Here is a 19,710-nt window from a genome sequence, read left to right on the forward strand (position 1 = left end):
CTGCTGAACACTCTCTGCTCATTCCTGAAGAAGGGCATGTGCCCGAAACGTCGAATCTTCTGTTCCCTAGATGCTGCCTGACCTGCTGTGCTGTTCCAGCAATAAAGTTTCAGCTTTGATCTCCAGCGTCTGCAGACCTCACTTTCTCCTCCTTGTTGGGAATCAATCATCTCAGACCCAGGACATCACTGAAGAGAAGCAATAGGACAATCTGCAGAAAACTTGTGATTTATGGTCGACAGCCTTGTTCATTTCTGTGTTTTCAATTCACAATATTAAACATTTGTTCTGGAATTTGATGTGGTCTTTACGCTGCTCTAGTGATTTTTGCTCTCACATTCTGTGTACATTAGTGTAACCTAGGAAGGTTTTTGATAGGTGTGCATGTAAGGTTGGAGTACACAATGTCCTCAGTTAAAGTCTGTGTTGCGCTCCTGAAAATCACAACTTCAAGTGAAAAGACTGTTCGTGAAGCATTGATTTCTACAGGAGTCAATATTGAAACCAGAGTTTGATTCCATGGGGCCTTCCTTTCCAGGAAAAAATTGATGCATGTCCCCTCTTAGTTGAAATACAGTTCTTTAAGTGCCTAAAATCTTCCATTAGTAAATGAAATATCTGTTAAAACAAAATTAATTTAGAAATATTAAAAGGAAAGAATCACATTCAAGTTACAATATCCCCAGTAGTGGATTTCCCCAGAATGAAGCTATGGGGGTCACTATCTGGGATCTGCATGATGAACCTTTGCTCATTGATAACCTCCTGCTGAGGTTATCTCTTATTTCTGGCCACTATCTGGTCATTTCTTTTTGGAGGTTCAAGGCATCATTTCCGGCTTGCTTCTGGCATTGTGATGACTGATCATGTTACTGATTGGTGGGCTGCACCTTTTGATTACCTGCAGACTCTTGATTTTGTTTCCCCTCTTAATAACTGGCGAGATATGGATCATTGGTGAGCGTTATAACTTTTTCACTTATCTTTCTACCTCTCTCTCTCTCTCTCTCTCTCTGTGCCTCTCCCTCCCGGTGATAGTGACCAACACCGTGACATAACTGTGGCAGATTGTGTTTTACAGCCAGTGGGAAGCATGAAAGGAGCTGCTGGATTTTTATCAGGCTAGAGACCAGATGGTGATGGCTACATTTCCAGGATAGTTTTGTAGCTCCTTTAGTTGTTCTGCCAGTCTGCCACAGATGCCATGGTTTTGGCCACACACTTGAGGGTAGGAGGTTGGTGGATGTTCCTGCACTCAGTCGTTGCTTTGGAACAGGGAAGGTAATGAAAGGATGGACACAAGCTCAGGTATGGTGACTTCATTGGATCTGTGCATGGCGACAACTACACAAAGTGATACTTCGAAGCACTGACTGCTGTGCGGCCAGGGCAAGCAGTGACTTCAATAGGTGCTCCACAGCCTGTTGGGTGGGATCTCCCTAGTTCTGAACTAAGGCAGCATTGTAGCATAGGATGAGGATACAAGATAGATGGTGGAAGAGAGTGTGCCACAGATCCAAGATAGAGAGTGGGAGAGAGTGCGCCACATGAAACCAGTTGGTTCAGTTATGTACAGTAGTGCAGTGAACAAATCTTGAAATGCTCAACAAGATTGCCAGACTTAATAATTTAATGATATTAAAGTGGAACAGTGTTAAATGGGGTGACATTAAATATGGTCACCCTGAACTGTGAATGTGTGTCAAATTGTGAAGAATGAGAGATAAGTAAAGACATAATTTAACTGTACATAATGCAGAATGTGACAATAGCAGCAGGTAAAGATAGATTGAAAGGTCATAGCAATAGGCAAACAATATGTCTGAAAAAATGTCCAATTTCTATTTTCAATGGCGAATGGCCAATCATTGGAGAATGGGCAATTGCTTGGCATTCTAGCTTTATGCCTAATTATCAAGTTAAAAATCAATCCCATTATTTAACTGATTGATGCAAATGAAATGGATTTTGTAATAAAAGCTGAATGCTACTGAAAAAGTAGAAAGTTACTCTGTTGGTTACCAAATACTAATTTCACTTCTGAAACATATTTCAGACAGAAAAGATACTCCCAGATCTAAAGCTAGAAGATCAAGTACTGAAACATGTCATGAACCAGAAGGTAATGAAAATGTGTGTATGTGGTAATGCTTAACCGTCTATCTCAATAGTAGTCTCACTATGTTCTAGTCAATGTAACGTATAGATGGAGGTATAACTCCATATCATTTATATGTGTTACTATTTGGATATTAGGGTTAAAAATCACAGAGCACCAGGTTATAGTCCAACAGATTTATTTGGAAGTACTAGCCTTCGGAGTGCTGCTCCTTCATCAGGTGGTTATGGAGTATAAGATCGTAAGACACAGAATTTACAGCAAAAGTTTACATTGTGATGCAACTGAAATTATGTATTGAAAGAGACCTGAATTGTTTGTTAAGTCTGTCATCTTTTAGAATGACCATATTGGTTTCAGTTCTTTCATATGTAAATCCCAGAACTTTTTTTAAAGTTACATTCTCAAGTGAACATTAACAATAGGTACCATGGCGGCTCAGATAATGCATTGAAGGTTTGAGGCTGTCTGTGCCCCAATGTTCAGACTGATTCTATTTCTAAAAAATGGATTTACAGAATCTTACATGGATTCATGCAGTTTCTCAAGGATGCCCTGATAAGAAGGATGCTCAATTCATTGACGGCGAGTTCCAAAGTGCTACAGCAAGAAACTGTAATGACCTCCTCAGGAGACAGACATGAGCTGCAACTGACAGGGTACCCTTTGTTGTCCAGAACTTCCCAGGAGCCGAAAAACTGATGTTGATGGCCCACAGCGCTTCATGGATGCCGAGTCTTGAGCTGCTAGATCTGGTTGAAGTCTGTCCCATTTAGCACAATGATAGTGCCACAAAACATGATGGAGGTTATTCTCAATGTGAAGGCAGGAATTCGTCTCCACTAGGACAGTGCAGTGGTCATTTTTACCCATACTGTCATGGACAGATGCTTCTGCAGCTGGCAGATTAGTAAGGATGAGATCAAGTATGTTTCTCCCCCTTGTTGATTCCCTCACTACCTGCCGCAGATCCTGTCTAGCAGTTATATCCTTTAGGATCCGACCAGCTCAATCAGTAATGCTGCTGCCAAGCCACTCTTTACGGTGGACATTGAAATCCCCCACTAGAGTATATTTTGTGCCCTTGCCACCCTCAGTGCTTCCTCTAATTATTGTTCAACATAGAGGAGTACTGATTCATTAGCCAAAGGAGGATGGTATCTGGTAAGCCCATGTTTACCCTGAAGCCATGAGACTTCATGGGGTCCGGAATCAGTCAAGGACTCCCAGGCAACTCCCACCTGACTGTATACCACAGTGCTGCCACCTCTGCTGGGTCTGTCCTGCTGATGGGACAGGGATGGTAATAGTGGTTTCTGCGTGCTTCCGTAAGAATAACTGTCAGGCTGTGGCTTGACTAGTGTGCGAGACAGCTTGCCCATTTTCGACATTAGCCCCCAGATGTTGGTTAGGAGGACTTTGCGTGGTCGACAGGGCTATTTGCATTTTTGCTACTGTCTTTTCCGGTTCCAAGGTCAATGCCAGGTGGTCCACCCAGTTTTGTTTCTTTGTTGTGGCTTTCTAGCCATTGATACAATGAGTGGCTTGCTAGGCCATTTCAAAGGGCAGTTGAGAGTCAACCACATTGCTGTGGCTCTGGAGTCACATGTAGGCCAGACCAGGTAAGGATGGCAGATTTCCTTCCTTAAAGGACATTAGTGAACCAGATGAGTTTTTCTGACAATTGACAGTGGTTTCATGGTCATTAGTTGACCCTTAATTCCAGTTTTTTAAAATTTGAATTCAAATTCTGCCATGGTGGGTTTCGGACCCATGCCCCCAGAACATTATTCTGGGTTTCTGGATTAATAGTCAAGTGATAATACCACTTGGCCATCGCTTCCTCTTGTCATGCAAATTGTGAGGGTGAGTTGATGCTGAGGAGGTCAATGAGGGTAATGTGTGAGAAAACCTGTGATTTGCATCCTGGTTAATTTCTATGCCCCCTACCCTTGACCACAATAGCAAATCTTCAGACTCTCAGTGGACATCTGATGTGGTCTTGCGCTACTGTAGTGCCTGCTCCCAACTTAAGACAAGTTGTTTGACAAATTGTATTGTAAAAAATAATTTAGTATGTTTGTGTGGCCTAAAAAGGTAATTTAACAGAGTGCACTTAAGGTTAGGGTATCACAAATGTGTGACAAGTTGTGGGATATGAGAGGAAAGGGGGTAAAAATGAAACCATAGAATATGACAGTAGTAGAAGATGAAAATGGATTGCAATCAGGTAGCAATACGTAATTAGGAGGGAAAATTTTAAAATGCAGAACATCCTCACTGAAGTAAAAAGTGTTATACCTCACCCAGTTGAGCACTTCTTCATAAATTGAGCAGCCACATAGATACCATGATATTATTGGCAGCTGGCCTTTATACTCGAATCAAGAAAGGAAAACAATGGGATATAATCCTTTCTTCATTTGATTGGCCACAGATAAAGAGCATTCAGCTGTTCACACACCTGTTTGAACCAAATCTTTATGCAAAGAGTTGAAGAATTGATTTTGCAATTGTGGAGCAGGTTTTCTTGGTGTTGAGGCTGTGGCAAAAGTTCTAAAAAATTCCAATTTTAATTTGCATTGATTGCATTAGTTGTACAATGGACAACCATTTGACATTGCTTGTTTAATGCCTCATTGGCAAATTGTAATTTTGCCCCATTTGATGAGATTTGATTTACTGCAATCACATGTACAGCGCCAGCCACAAAGTTGTACTTACTCTACGAATGCCTACGGAAACAGGTACTACCTAAATGTCTTAAATAGAAACCTCCCCATAACACTCCACTAGCTAAAAAAATAGCAGAGCAAAACGGCTGCAGAGTGCTTAGAGAAATGTTTAATGATGCCTACAGAGGTGAATTCTTTGTGGAGATCAGGTACTAATTCCATACCCAGCCCTTGCCTAGGCTGTGCACTCTCCTGCAGCTCCTCGGCTCTTCTTAGGGTCTCCTTTACTATCTTAATTGATGTGACTGGCTTAGCTTCTTTTATTACATCTTTTCCCACAGTTCCTTTCTTTAATGATCAGTACTGTGACTTTATGTATCCCACCTTCTGGTAGTAAAAACACCTTTTCCCAGTACCGTTCTGAAACCACCGGCACTGTAATTTTCTGTGTCCCATTCCATTACAGTGAAAGCACCTAAAAGGTCTTTCAGCTCTTTTTCACTCTCTTGAGCTTCTTTAACGTGATAAATTTCTATCAGTCTTCCCTACTTGTTCTTTCGTAATGTAGAATCTACCTTTCTCCCAATGTCTGTCCCTCACAGGATAAAATTCTGACTGAAAGCTTGTCTTATGCACCAACATGTACTCATCTGCTAATTCTACTGCCCTTCTCACTTCCTGGCCTTTCTGTTCCTCCACGTTAATTCTTACCATCTCTAGAATTGAGTTTTTAATCTCCTCAACAGAATAACCACTCTTAGAGCTTCAAAGGTCCTAACTATTTTTAAAGCACACACCCATCTATCAAAATGGCCAAAGTTTTAATTTTTTCGAACTCAACGTAAGTCTGACCTGGTTCCATCTTTATGTTTCTGATCCGCTGTCTATATGCTTCTGGTACCAATTCATAAGCACTTAAAATAGCCTGTTTAACCTTTTCATAATCTCTTGATCCCTCATCTGACAGCGTGGCAAATACCTCACTAGCTCTGCCTACTAGTTTAGTCTAAACTAACATTGCCCATAAATCCTCGGACCACTCCATCTGCCTAGCCAATCTTTCAAGTAGAATAAAGAAGGCTTCAACATCTTTCTCAACAAAATGTGGTAGTTTTGACATACTTATATCTATCACTACTTTCTCTTTTAATCTCCATCCTGTTAACTTGACTTTGCTGACAAAGTCACAACTTCTCAAGTTAAAATTCTCTCTCCTTGTCTCTCTCTTTCTTCTCTCTCTCTCTATGCTCAACTAAGAACCTTCTCTCTCTTCCTTTTCTCTCTTCTCTCTCTCTTTCTCTCTCCCTCTCTTCTCTCTCTTTCTCTCTGTTTATCTTCTAACTCCATTTTCCTCAATTGTAATTGAAGTTTTTCTACCTTTACTGCACTTGTCTGTTTCTGTGGGAAAAGATTTGCTAACCCACGATAGGCCCACAAAAGCAAATTGGCTAAATTGTACCAGGACACCCAGAATTCCCGAGCAGCTCACGAACTGGGTCAGATGGCATGCAGACAATGGAATACGCTTTCAAGCTGCCATGGACATGACAAGAGGTCTCAAAACCCTAAGGGCAGTTTCACAACCCAGCAACAGCAAAGCCACAGAAAGAGTAGAACAGACAGACAGGCACCACAGGACAATGGAAGCACCTCACCACTCCAGAAAAGACTTTAACACCTATCTGTGCAGATGAATGGAACCATGATTCTGTCAGGATGTTGCATTGTGTGAAGGAACAGGACATTCATCTGATAAATTGTTTTCCAATTAGCACCCTTGCAACAAAATTACTCCATTTCCCGAAACATTGTATTTTCCCATTTCTTAATCAGTGTCATTGTGCAGCATTACCATAAAACTGGTCTCATCCTCAGCTCTGAGAGGAGAAATCAAATTCTCTGTGCAGACTGTCAGTTCTGTGTCAGTTAGTCTGTTTTCTCCTCCGGCGATATCGCTTGCAATAAGCAGTTTGTCAATTTCACTCCGAGCTGTGTTTTGTGGTCTCTAACCTACTGGGCAAATTTTTCCGACAGTTTGGACTAGTCAGCAGGCCATTTTTTCTCTCTCAACAGGGTGAGCGAACCTTACATTTTAAATTTAACCTGATTGGTACCTGGCGGCCAGCCCTGCCCAGCGGATCAGACCAGAGAAAGGCTGGATGACTGCGGAGGGTGGCCACAATTCTGACTTGCGGCGAATTGGCTTCACCTACTGTAATTCGGAAATTGAGTAGTGACCCTGGCCTGGGGAGGTGGGCATTTGGCTCCTAAATTGCCGCCAGAACTTGGCCTGAGGAGGTAGTCTGGTAAGCGGCTAAATTAGTTTTCAAATTTTACTAATTGGCAGCCGGCATCTCCTCCAGCAATATCGCCTACAATAAACTGTTTGTCAATTTCACTCCGAGCTGTGTTTTGTGATCTCTAATCTACTGAGCAAATGTCTCCGACAGTTTCTCTGACACACCTGAGTGTTTGAGTAATTCTCTTATAATTTCAGTTTTACTTTTGTTCTTGGTTACACCCAAATCCAAATTCTTTGCTAAATCTAAAAGTATGGCCTTTTTCTTTCCTTGTAAGCTTTCTTGGCAAATTTGAGCATCATCTTCAAATACCAGAACCTCTTCAGCAATTTTAAGAGTCATTTCTCTCACTTTTAATTTAATCAACCACAAGTCACTGATATTAAACAAATTGTCTCATCTACATTTTATTTAAAGATCTAGGATACTAAGCTGCAAGTGTTTAAATCTGCTGGGATTTTTTGTACCCCAAAATCTATTCAAATTTGTCTAAACCACTTCAAATCCCAGATGAGCCCCCAACTTTTACTTTTACTTTCCCTTCTACAATACTGGTCTGATAAACCCCCCCCCCCTCCCCGATTAAAATTTACAAAAAAATTCAAATTTCAAAACCAGTCAGCTGTTGAATCTTCTCTTTGTATCTTCTGCTGTCTTCTTTTCTTCCTCTTAGGGATTTCTGTTTCACAGGTCATTGATAGATAAAGGTACCTTTAAGAGAGTTATTCTGCAGGCAGTCTGCATATGTTGGTGGCTTGGCAGTTTAGATTAGATTAGATTACTTACAGTGTGGAAACAGGCCCTTCAGCCCAACAAGTCCAATTTTTTTTTCAGTTTCATATACCAAAGCATCGGATCGTCAAAATACTAAGTTCAAACTTGATTAGAGTTTGGTCTTTTGGGGCATAATTTAATTTGATTGGCTGAGTTTGAAAGTGTGTTTGTCTCATAGCAACTCAGCCAGTGCTAGCTGTTCTGACCAAGCATGGCATTGCTGCCTTCTTCCAGACTCTCTGTGCCTCTCTAAGTCCTTGCTAGCTTTTCCACTCTCTTAAAGGTACGGTACCCCTTACACCTTCATAACATAATGCAAGGTATATAAGGACAGATAGTCATATCTGTCATAAGAAAGGGAAAAAGGGTAAGAAGTGTAGAAACCTTGAATCATGTTAATTTCTATGGCTTCTACTCACAATGGCAAGATCTCATCTCAAGTGGTGACATAAAATGATTCTATCTTAGATGAGCAAGTTGCCTTATGAGGAAATAGTGAACAGGCAGAGCTTGCTTTTAGTGGAGTTTAGAAGAGTGAGTGGTGATTTGATTGAACTTCATAAGATCCTAAGTGATCTTGAAAAGATGTATTTGGAAAAGATGTTTGCTTTTGTGGGTCAATCCAGAATGAGAGGGCAGTATTTTAAAATTAGCGGCCACCCTTACTGAATGGAGATGAGGGAAAGTTTTCTTTTCTCTAAAGGATGGTGCAACTTTGAAACATTGTTTTCTCAGGCAGTGGAGGAGGGGTCATTGAATATTATTAAGGCAGAGGTAAATTAATTCTCTTTAGGCAAAGGAATCAAAGTTTATCAGGGGTAAATAAGAACATGGAATTGAAAGACAACAGTTCAGCCATGATTTTTTTAAATGGTGGAGCCTGTTTGAAAGCTACTTCTATTCTAGTCCTAATTCATATATTTGGATGGACTGTGCTCTGGTGTTCTTCTCCTCTTACATACAGTGTGTCTGAAGTACTGTAAGAAAGAAGGAAGCATGATAGCAGTGCCTTGGAATGTAATTTTGAAGATTTACATGTAAGATTAGTTTACTATGAATGTGTAACAAATAGAAGTGAAAATGGTGCTGAGCAAAGAAATAATGCAACTACAGGGGTGCGGAATGTAACAGTAGCAGCAAGTGGAGATGCACTACAATGTGGCTGCAGTAAAATAAGAGAAACAGGGACAGAAGACTTGGAAGTACAGAACTGCCTTAATCAAGAAGCGATCCTTTGCCTCACACATCTGAGCACTTCTCAACTAGTTGAGGTGTGAAAGTTTTATTTGTATGATCAGCGAACTTGGATACATTACCAAAGTCTCTATCTTGTTATTGTAATCAATCTTTTCAGAAATATTATTACAGGGTAATGAGAGGCCTGGATAGAGTGGATGTGAATAAGGTATTTCCACTAGTATGAGAGTCTAGGGCCCGGGGCACAGCCTCAGAGTAAAAGGATGACCCTTTAGAACTTAGATGAAGAGGAATTCCTTCAGCTGGACGGTGGTGATACTGTGGAACTTATTGCTGCAAAGGGCTGTGGAGGCCCAATCATTGAGTGTACTTAAGGCAGAGATAGATAGTTCTTGATTAGTTAAGAGATCAAGGGCTGTGGGTGTGGGGGGAAGACTAGGGAATGGGGTTGAGAAACATAACAGTCATGATGGAATGGTTGAGCAGACTAAATGGGCTGAATGGCATTATTCTGCTCCAATATCTTATGGTCTTATGGAACATCTCTGGCCTCCAGGCTCGGTGGTAGGACACCCTTCCTTTCCTATTTCCACAAATACTCACATAAACTGCATTCAATCTCTGTCCATAAGCATATTCAGGGTAAAAAAAACAAATCAGTGTCTTTCAACAACAAGTTGAAAATTTGTTTGGGTAACATTGCAGTATATTTTCATGTAAAATGAGTGTTGTGGATTGATCAGTTGTTGTTAAAAAAAATCTAATTTTCATTTCCATTATTTGTGTCATGAACAATTTATCAGTATTCCTAATTGTATCCTAAGTGGCAAGTTGAAAATCTATCCCAATATTGAACCTAAACTGAATAATGAAACTGGGGAAGCAGCTTACCCAATTCTAGTTACATTTTTTCTGAAACATATTTCAGATAGAAAAGACACTGCCAGATCTAAAGCTAGAAGATCAGATACTGAAACATGTCACGAACTAGAAGGTAAATAAATATGTGTACATGTTAATGCTTTGAATCACGTGCCATTAGGAGGTAATCTATTTTCTGCACGTGCCATTAGGAGGTAATCTATTTTCTGATTAACAAGGCACAACTCTATCATTATGTCCTACTGGATGGATATTCGAGAAATCAGTATCTACTTGAAGCAGCTTCCCTTTGTCACACAAGGTGCAGAAGGATGAAAAGCAGTGATTAGACAAAAAAGGGTCAGATATGTAGAAACCCTGTGTTATTAAGGTTCATAATACATTACATTATTATTTCAGAATTTGGATCAAAGATGGTGAAAAAATGATTTCAGTTTTAGGGTTCTTTAAAGATCTTCAGAAAATCATTTTGAACATTAACCTTCGTGGAGATAATGAATTGCTGACTTGGGTTTTGTGATCTTCAGAGAGAAGTGAGAAACCAGATACAGGGTCATGCATAGGAAAAGACACCTATACTACCAGAATTGCTGTTATTTAGAAAAAAATTATTGGAAAAAAAGATTTTTTAATATTACAATAAGTACAAAACAATACAATTCAAAACAATACAAAAAAATCAAGTAAAAAAAGAATGCCAACCCACCCTCATGTACAAATGTATAAACATATGTAGAAAAGTATAGAATTCAAAAATAAATAAATAAATAAATAATCAACAACAAGCTAATAAATAATAATAACTCAGCCTAGCCAAACACGCTCACACGTTCACAGTTCTTCCTTCCTGGATATTGAACTCGTAAAACACAATAATTACGACTGCATAAAAGCCCTTGTTAGTGTGGCAGATAAATCTGTGTCCAGATTTTCCAAAAAGGGCTGCCATGCCTGATAAAAGTTCTCAGTTTTGTGGTGTACCATATTTGTGAAAAAAATTCAAGGGAAAATGCTCCATAACAATCTTCCACCAACCCAACAGGCCGGGGGTGTTTTCAGATATCCAATCTAGCAAGGTATTGTTTCTTGCACAGAGCGTGAGAATATTGAAAAGTTTTCTGATGTGCGTCTGCAGGGAATACAGTGGGCTGGCCCAGAAGAGAGAGATAGGGCCCTTCTCCACCCTTACACCCAAAACCCTCTCCATTGCACCCACCATAGCACACCAATATGTTTGAAGCCTATCACAAGACCAGCAACAAGGGGTGAGAGTGCTCATACAGACCTCGCACTTGGGACATGCTGAAGACACCCCGGTTTAAATTTTGACAAAAGGTCTGGAGCCAAGTTGACCCTGTGGAGAATCTTCAACTGTAAAACATTGGTCCTATTGCAAATTGATATCTTCCTTGCATTCTCCCAAATATCCTCCCATGCCTCTGAGGAAACCTCAACACCCAGCTCTCTCTCCCACACGCTGCAGAGTCGATCAAACTCATCTGAGGGGGCACCCCCCAATTGATGATATAAAGTACTGACAGAAAGTGTACTCTTAGCACATCCCCCCCCCCCCCCGCCCCTTGTCGGATTTGTAAGGATCAGTCAAAAGTCTAGTCTTTTATTGAATAAAAACCCCAACTTGAAAAGAATGAAAGAGGTCTCTATTAGATAACTCGTATTTCTGTACTAACTGATCAAAGGACATCATTACGTCTCTCTCAAATAAATTGTCCATGCAAGACATACCCCTAGCTGCCCAATGTTTGAATCCTGAATCTATCATCCCTGGTTGAAAACCCGGCATACCCACTATAGGTGTAAGAGAAGATGTTTTGCCAATATTGCCTTCCTTCTGCCGAATTGCCTTCCATGCTTTAACAGTATTGATGACTATTGGGTTATGGCAATATTCCCTAACTGTCCTCATTTTGTCCAAAAACAGCAAACTGGTAAGGGGGCACCTTGCCTAGGAGGCTTCGATATCTAGCCATATTGAAAGCGAATCCCCACAAGCCCAATAATCACAGAGGACAAAAGCCAGCCTAGTTGGTAGCTTTTAATGTCCACAAGGTCCACTGCCTCCAATTTGTGAGGCAGTTGCAGTTTAACTAATTTAATAAGGGGCCGCTTATGATGCCTAATAAAGAAGCTGAACCAGCCTTTCAGCGTCCTAAATGTTTGCTCATTAAAAATCAGGGTGAGCATCCATATAGGGTATAGCAAATGGGGGAGAATATTCATCTTAATAAGTGCTATCCAACCCAACCATGAGATTGGAAGTGCCTCCCATCTTTGAAGTTCTTATTTAAATTTATTAAATAATTGGATAAAATTGGCTTTGCACAGCCGATCCAGAACTGGAGTAATGAAAATGCCCAAATACACAAAACCCTGCTGTGACCATCTAATTGGTAATCTATAGTCACCTTCAAGGTCTAGCTCCTTCGTAAGACCACCCATAGACGTAGCCTCTGATTTTGCAAGATTAATCTTGTACCCCAAAAAGGGGTCAAACACATAAATGCATTGTATCAGGTGAGGCATTGAAATTGCTGGATTTGTCAAAACATGAGGACATCGCCTGCATACAACAAAATTTTGACCCCACTTCTGGAGCTGATATATTGGGATCCCCAAGAATGGCCTCCGCTAATGGTTCAATCACCAACGTAAAAAACAATGAGAGGGGACAGCCCTGGTGGCTGCCCCTAAAAACATTAAAATTACTTGATCGTACCCCATTGATGATGATTGCCATGAGAGGGCCACTGTAGAGAACCTGTACCCATCTTATGAAGACTTCTCCCAAACCAAACCACTCCAGAGTACAGAAAAGTTATGGCCACTCAACTTGGTCAAATACCTTCTCTGCATCTAGAGAAATCACTAATTCCTGTATTGACTGATGTTGGCATGCTTGAATTAGATTAAGCAGCCTCCTAATATTATTGGAGGATTTGAAACCCTTTATGAAGCCCGTCTGATCCTCTTTAATGATAGAAGGTAACAGCCTTAATGCTAGAGTCTTAGAGAGGATTTTAAAGTCCACATTTAAGAGCGAGATGTGCCTGTACGAAGCACACCTTCTGGGTCCTTCCCTTTTTTAAGTGAAATATTGGCCTCTCTCAGAGATGGTGGGAGAACAATCATGACAGTATGAATTATTAAACATATTGAGCATCGGGCCTGACAGTATACTTATAAATTCCTTATAGAATTCACTGGGAAGTACGTCAGGACTGGGTGCCTTTCCATTGTGAAGCTGCCTCACTGCTTCCTGCACTTCTTGCACTGACAGTCCCAAGATGTGCAGGTCAGGTGAATTGGCTATGGTAAATTGTCCATAGTGTTAGGTGCATTAGTCAGAGGGAGGTGGGTTACTCTTCAGAGGGTCGGTGTGGACTTGTTAGGCCGAAGGGCCTGTTTCCACACAGTAGGGAATCTAATCTAATCTAATCTATCAACTGCGCTTAAGTTGATGTCTCGGAAGCCCGAAATTTCTTAGAGAAATATTCCACAAACTTGTTATCCTTGAGGATAAAGATATCCATTCACCAGTACCTTGAACCCACTGTAACATCCTTTAATCTTAACCAACAGGTACAGTGAAGCATGATCAGAGATGGTAATATTACTAATCATGCAAGATACTACCAAATCCAGGGTTAGCGCAGGGGTCAGAAAAAAATCAATCCTGGTGTAACATTTGTGTGGATTGGAGAAAAATGTAAAATTTCTGCCTGTAGGGTGGAGACGCCTCCAGACGTCCACCAACCCTAATTCCACACACAGATCCACAACTGCTTAGTTTGTACAGAGGGTATCAAGGGACCTTTAGGCAACCTGTCTACTGTGGGATCAATGTGATCGTTAACATCTCCCTCTATAATGATGTGCTGGAACGCGTAATATATCAGTTTAGATAAAGCATCTACCAAAACTTTAAGGGGATGAGCTGGAGGGTAATGAACATTTAAAACACCATATTCTTCCCCATTTATCAAGGCTTTAAGAATTACAAACCTCCCATGTGTGTCTTTAACACTTTCTAAAAACTTAAATGGGAGATTCTTCCTAACTAATATAGCCACTCCCCTACTTCTGGTATTAAATGATGAAAAATAAACTCAGTCAAAACCATTCTGCTGTAATTTCAAATATTCCTTGTCATCTAAGTGTGTCTCCTGTAACAAAGCAATATCCACATTTTCCTTTCTAAGACTCAAGAATACCTTCTTCCTCTTAATTGGTGAGTGACTTCCCTTGATATTCCAGGTACACCATTTAACCAAGTCATTAGCCATAACCTTCTGCAATAACATTTAAATTCCAGAGAGGAGGAACCCGAACCACAAATCGCTGAGCCTTAGTGTCACATGATTCACCAAATATAAAAACTATATAAACTAAAAGCACAACATTTAACAAACCTACAAAACTATTAAAAATTAAAAACAATGAAAACCAAAAAAAACCCAACATATAAAGCGCCAACAGTGCTGAGTAGAGGAACTCACCCCCTGCCCAGAGGGGGCAACTGCCCATCCCAAATTGCCCATAAGTAGGCATCTAACCATCCCAACCACCTTCACTTCTCCCAGCTAGAGCCACACCACAAACACAAGCAGAAATACCCATAGAATGCCAATATGAATTTAAAAAACATTTTTTTTTAAAAATGGAATAAATACCCCTTTTGTATATCCTAACTTAGAAATTGAAAACATATATCTCAACCACTGCCAAACACAGTTTAAACCAAATTATTATCAATAGAAAAAAAAAGAAAAATAAAGCTCCAACCGGACTTTCTCTGTTTCTTTTATGAAATGATAAAGGCATAGCTAAACAACACTATTTTACAAACTAAAATTGTTCAAATTGGGTTAATTTATCTACAAAGTCTCTTGCCTTCTCTGACATGTCAAAGGGATGTATGGATCCACCTAAGGTGACCCAAAGCACTGCCAAATACCTCAGGGAGTACTGAATCCCAAACTCCCTCAGTCTTCTTTTGACACCGTTGTAAGATTTCCATTTCTGGATCACCGCCGCTGAGAAGTCTTAAAAGAAAATGATCTTAGAGCCCTCGTAAATTAGGGCCTTTGGATCCTTCTCCTGGACTCAGGAAGCCTTCATGAATCTGTCCTGATCCTGGTAATGATGGAACCACACCAGGAGAGGACAAGGACGTTGACCCAGACTCGATCTCCACGCTGCGACCCAGTGAGCCCTTTCTATCTTCAGTCCTCTTATGCTAGCCTCCAAGTCAAGGAATTTCGGTGGCCAATCCTCAACAAATTCCGCAGGCCGCTCACCTTCCTTACCCTCAGGCAGACCGATGATCTGAATGCTTTTTCTCCTGCCCCTGTTCTCAAGTCATCCACTTGCTCACGCAAATTATGGATCTGCATCTCCAGGCTTGTGTCCTATCCTTGGATGAACTGGCATCAGCTTCCACCACTGTGACCCTGTGCTCCACCTCATCCGTCTTCTTCTCCAGGTCTCCCAGCTGCTGCTCATGCTTCTGCAGCATGGTAGAGATTGGAGCCGGCTTCTCTTCAATCAGTTTCCCCAGCATCTCACGAGATTTCACGAGCTTGTTCACCAGGGCCTGGAACATAATCAATTCGGAGGACCTTGCAGGTTGGGCCGCAGGCTCGGCCTCGGATGCTCCTCCTCCCTTTTTCAGCATCTCTGGATGGCTGGAAATGCAGGTAAGTTAATTTTTAAAAGTTTCTTGGACTCTCCAATCTTTCCGGAGTCCCACGATATCGCGATAGTCCAGGTTGGGCGGGTTGAAGGTTCGTCGCGCTTGTGCTGCAATGCGGTGCTCTATAGTGCAATCTCCTTAGATCGCAGCCATCTTGGATCCCCCAGCAAAAGTACTGTTATTGCAGTCTCCAAGCAGTCAGATTGGTTAGGGGGTGGTGTCTTGATCCAGAAACGTACCATAAGCTGAAAGATAATTTAAAATGTGCATCCATATTAATGATTAGAAGTCTGGATCATTAATAGGCAATCTTTCTATTTTCTAGTCAATGAGATGATATAGAATGAGACACAGCATCTGTATATTTTAAATATGCCACCAAACCTTGGAGTGCAGAAAGAAATATCCTTCAAAGGATTCATTGCTGAAAGCAGCTTCACTTTGCTTTTCAAAGTTTATAGAGAGAGATGGTAAAGAGAAGGGGAATGGGAGTAAGATCTGTGGATATTCTATGACATATCAACTCCAACTTTTTTTTCCATTCTGTGCTCCCTACCCACAAAAGCAATCATTATAGGGCACCAGTGGTGACATGACATGGTTTTAGCCCGCTTTGGTGTTCTGTTCCATAATAGAAGTATGTTTGTGGTTTCCTAGGCAAGTGATTTAAAGATGTAATGTTCAGTCAGAATGCTGTAAATGTGTGACAATCACAGAATTTTGGGAATAAATGCATAATAATATGACTAAGGGATGCAGAATATGATAATAGAGCAAGGGGATTGAAAGGTGGTCGTAGTGTGAAAAAGTGAGTGAAAAAAGCACAAAGGCTGGGAATTGCAAACTGCCTCCAAAAGGAAAAATTGTTTTGCCCACCCTAACAGTTGACCGGCCAAATAAATGCCTTGGTATCTCTGGCAACTGACTTCTTTAAATCTTTAAGAAGGGATAACAATAGGACGGTATCCATCTGCAAAGGCTGTTGTGGTGGTGTCTGTACCTGTGAACCAGAATGTCCAGGTTCACGTTCCACCTGCCCAGGCATGTTTTGAAACATACCTGAACAAGTTGATTTTAAAAATCTTGGACAGGGTAATTGCTCCGCTTAAAGTGCATTCAGTTGTTTTTGCACCTATTCAGGAACAAACAATTATTGTATGCAAATTAGTTTTGTAACATTGAGGTAGGTTTCATTAAAACAAAAAATTGGTTTTGTGGATGTGCCATTTTTCTAACAAATATCTAATTTCATTTTATTATTTGTAGATCGGGCATCAAATTTGCATGGTTAATTGTATGCTTGGTTGAAATTTGAAAATATATCCTATTATTCACTCTAATTGATACAAGTAATTGTTTTTGCTGTTGTTGAAATAAATTAATGAACTGAACAGTACTGAATTTGAAGAATGCTACTATATGCCTAATCCAATACTAGCTTCACTTCTTCTGAAACACTGCAGATAGGAAAGATACTCGCAGATCGCACGTTAGAAAATCAGATCCTGAAAAGTGTCACAAACCAGAAGGTAAGTAAAAATATGTGCACATATTAATGTTAGACATTATGTATAATTAATCAACAATTTATTTAGTTCCTCATCCAAAACCTTGTATACAAATTCAACTCTGTGTGATTTACAAACTACTGCTGGCTGGATATTGGAGAGCAGTGCTAAGTGCCCTGGAAAGGAGAGGCTGCACAAAGCAGTTTCATAGGAGGCAATTCACCCTTAGGGGAATATTTCTGAAATACCCCATGTAAAATGCAATATTCTGACCCAGATTTCAATGACATTCAGACTAAGATTCACTGGAGTGTCACTGCTGCACGTATGAGTGATATTCAAATCTGGTCTATAGAGGCAAAGCCAAATATGGTTTAACCTTTGTTATTTGTTTTTGTATTTGTAAGAGGACCTTAGTCCGCTTCAGCTGATTGATTTGGAGATCAGTACACTGCCCAATATCCAATAATCAGTGCTAGTTGATGAGACTGTCCAAACAGGCACAGAAATTGTTGAGCTATTGCAAGGAAATCAGGAAGGAGAATGGAGTCCTTTATTGGCGAGTTCCTGACAATGACAGAGTGATGAAGCAACACATCCTTCCCAACAGCCACAACTATCAAGGTTTTGTAGCAATTTATGATCAAGTATACACCTAATGTTGGTGTCATCTGCAAACTTACTAACTGTGCCTCTTCTGGGTAATTCAAGATGGAGGACGGAAAAAATTTCTGTCTTTAACAGCTGTTCCTTTTTTGAGGTATATTAGGTATTGGAAGTGATTTCTTCGAATTCCAGGAGCAGCTATTACTGTTGCATTGTTTTGGAACTTCGGAGGAAAAAAATGTCAAAACAACAGCACTTTTAAAAGGGAAAAGAACAGGCAAAGGAAGCACATGATGAGGTCAGTGCAGGAGAGAGAGAACAGTGAACAGGTGCAGTTACTGCCTTTGCTGTTGAATTCATGTATCACTGGACATCGGAGGGTGTCTGGGAAAATTTAAAAAACAGTGAATGCTAACTGACACAGCAGTGAACCATTGCAGTTATGCCTTTGCTGTTGGATTCATGTATCGCTGGACATCGGAGTGTGTCTGGGAAAATTTAAAAAACAGTGAATGCTAACTGACAGAGCAGTGAACCATTGCAGTTACGCCTTTGCTGTTGGATTCATGTATCGCTGGACATCGGAGTATGTCTGGGAAAATTAAAGAACAGTGAAATTCACAACTGATCTCAGAGGAACCTGTTTGGGAGAGGTCACAGCACAGAAACAGAAACAGAAACAACATCACTAGAAGGCCTTGGAATGAATATTACGGACGTTGACCTCTAGATTAGATTAGATTACTTTACAGTGTGGAAACAGGCCCTTCGGCCCAACAAGTCCACACTGACCCGCCGAAGCGCAAACCACCCATACCCCTACATTTACCCCTTACCTAACACTATGGACAATTTAGCATGGCCAATTCACCTGACCTGCACATCTTTGGACTGTGGGAGGAAACCGGAGCACCCGGAGGAAACCCACGCAGACACGGGGAGAATGTGCAAACTCCACACAATCAGTCTCCTGAGGCGGGAATTGAACCCGGGTCTCTGGTGCTGTGAGGCAGCAGTGCTAATCACTGTGCCACCGTGCCGCCTAAGGATCAAATGCAATTACATATTCACAGACATCTTCACCAATTTCACAAAGGCCATTAACCCACCTGTGGTGAAAATACCTCAGTTATGAATGTAGGTTTGCTTGCTGAGCTGGAAGGTTCATTTCCAGATGTTTCATCACCCTACTAGGTAACATCTTCAGTGGGCATCACGCAAAGCACTGCTGATAATTCCTGCTTTCTATTTATATGTTTGGGTTTCTTTGGGTTGATGATGTCATTTCCTGTGGGACAACACATCCATCCTAGAACAAGCCAAACAAAGACACGCACAAGAATTCCTAGAGGCATGGCATTCTAACCGGAACTCTTATCAACAAACACATCGTGTTAGACCCCATCTACCACCCCCTGAGAAAAGGAACCGGAAGTAACTTCACCACAGGAAATGACATCACCAACCCAAAGAAACCCAAACATATAAATAGAAAGCAGGAATTATCAGCAGTGCTTTGCCTGAGGCCCACTGAAGATGTTACTTAGTTGGGTGATGAAACATCTGGAAATGAACCTTCCAGCTCAGTGAGCAAACCTACATCCAAAACCTCAACCTAAGCTACAAATCTTCTCAAAACTCGCTAATGCCTCAGTTATAGCCAAAGTGTTACTGTATGATTGATTTTTATGTCTCAGTATCCCATGTAGACTTTGAGAGCAACATTCTACAGGAACTTTGCTAAGTCTGTGCTAAAATCCACATTATCCCCTATCATCCAGAGGGTAATAAATGGTATGAATGATTCAACTATACTTGACATAATCTTGTCTCTTGAGAGTAAACAAAAATCAGTCCCACTACCTTCTAGAGATAGCTTATGTTTATAATAGCACTCATTATCATCCAGTCTCCAGTCTTATCTACTTTGGATCAG

The 19,710-nt window shown here is 40.8% G+C and overlaps 1 protein-coding gene across 1 annotated transcript in view; it reads left to right on the top strand.

Annotated features, from left to right (window-relative positions):
* LOC122562603 (uncharacterized) overlaps window positions 1-19,710 on the top strand; it is a 269,073-nt gene that overhangs the window by 59,645 nt on the left and 189,718 nt on the right. The window contains exons 7-9 of the mRNA XM_087999793.1: window positions 2,057-2,122; window positions 9,994-10,059; window positions 17,124-17,189. The gene's annotated coding sequence lies outside the window, so the exon portion shown is untranslated. The remainder of the gene's footprint in view (window positions 1-2,056; window positions 2,123-9,993; window positions 10,060-17,123; window positions 17,190-19,710) is intronic.

This window comes from Chiloscyllium plagiosum, unplaced genomic scaffold (genome assembly GCF_037043375.1).
Source record: "Chiloscyllium plagiosum isolate Xiang-an unplaced genomic scaffold, Cpla_swu_hap1 HiC_scaffold_24, whole genome shotgun sequence".
Classification (NCBI taxonomy): Eukaryota; Metazoa; Chordata; class Chondrichthyes; order Orectolobiformes; family Hemiscylliidae; genus Chiloscyllium; species Chiloscyllium plagiosum.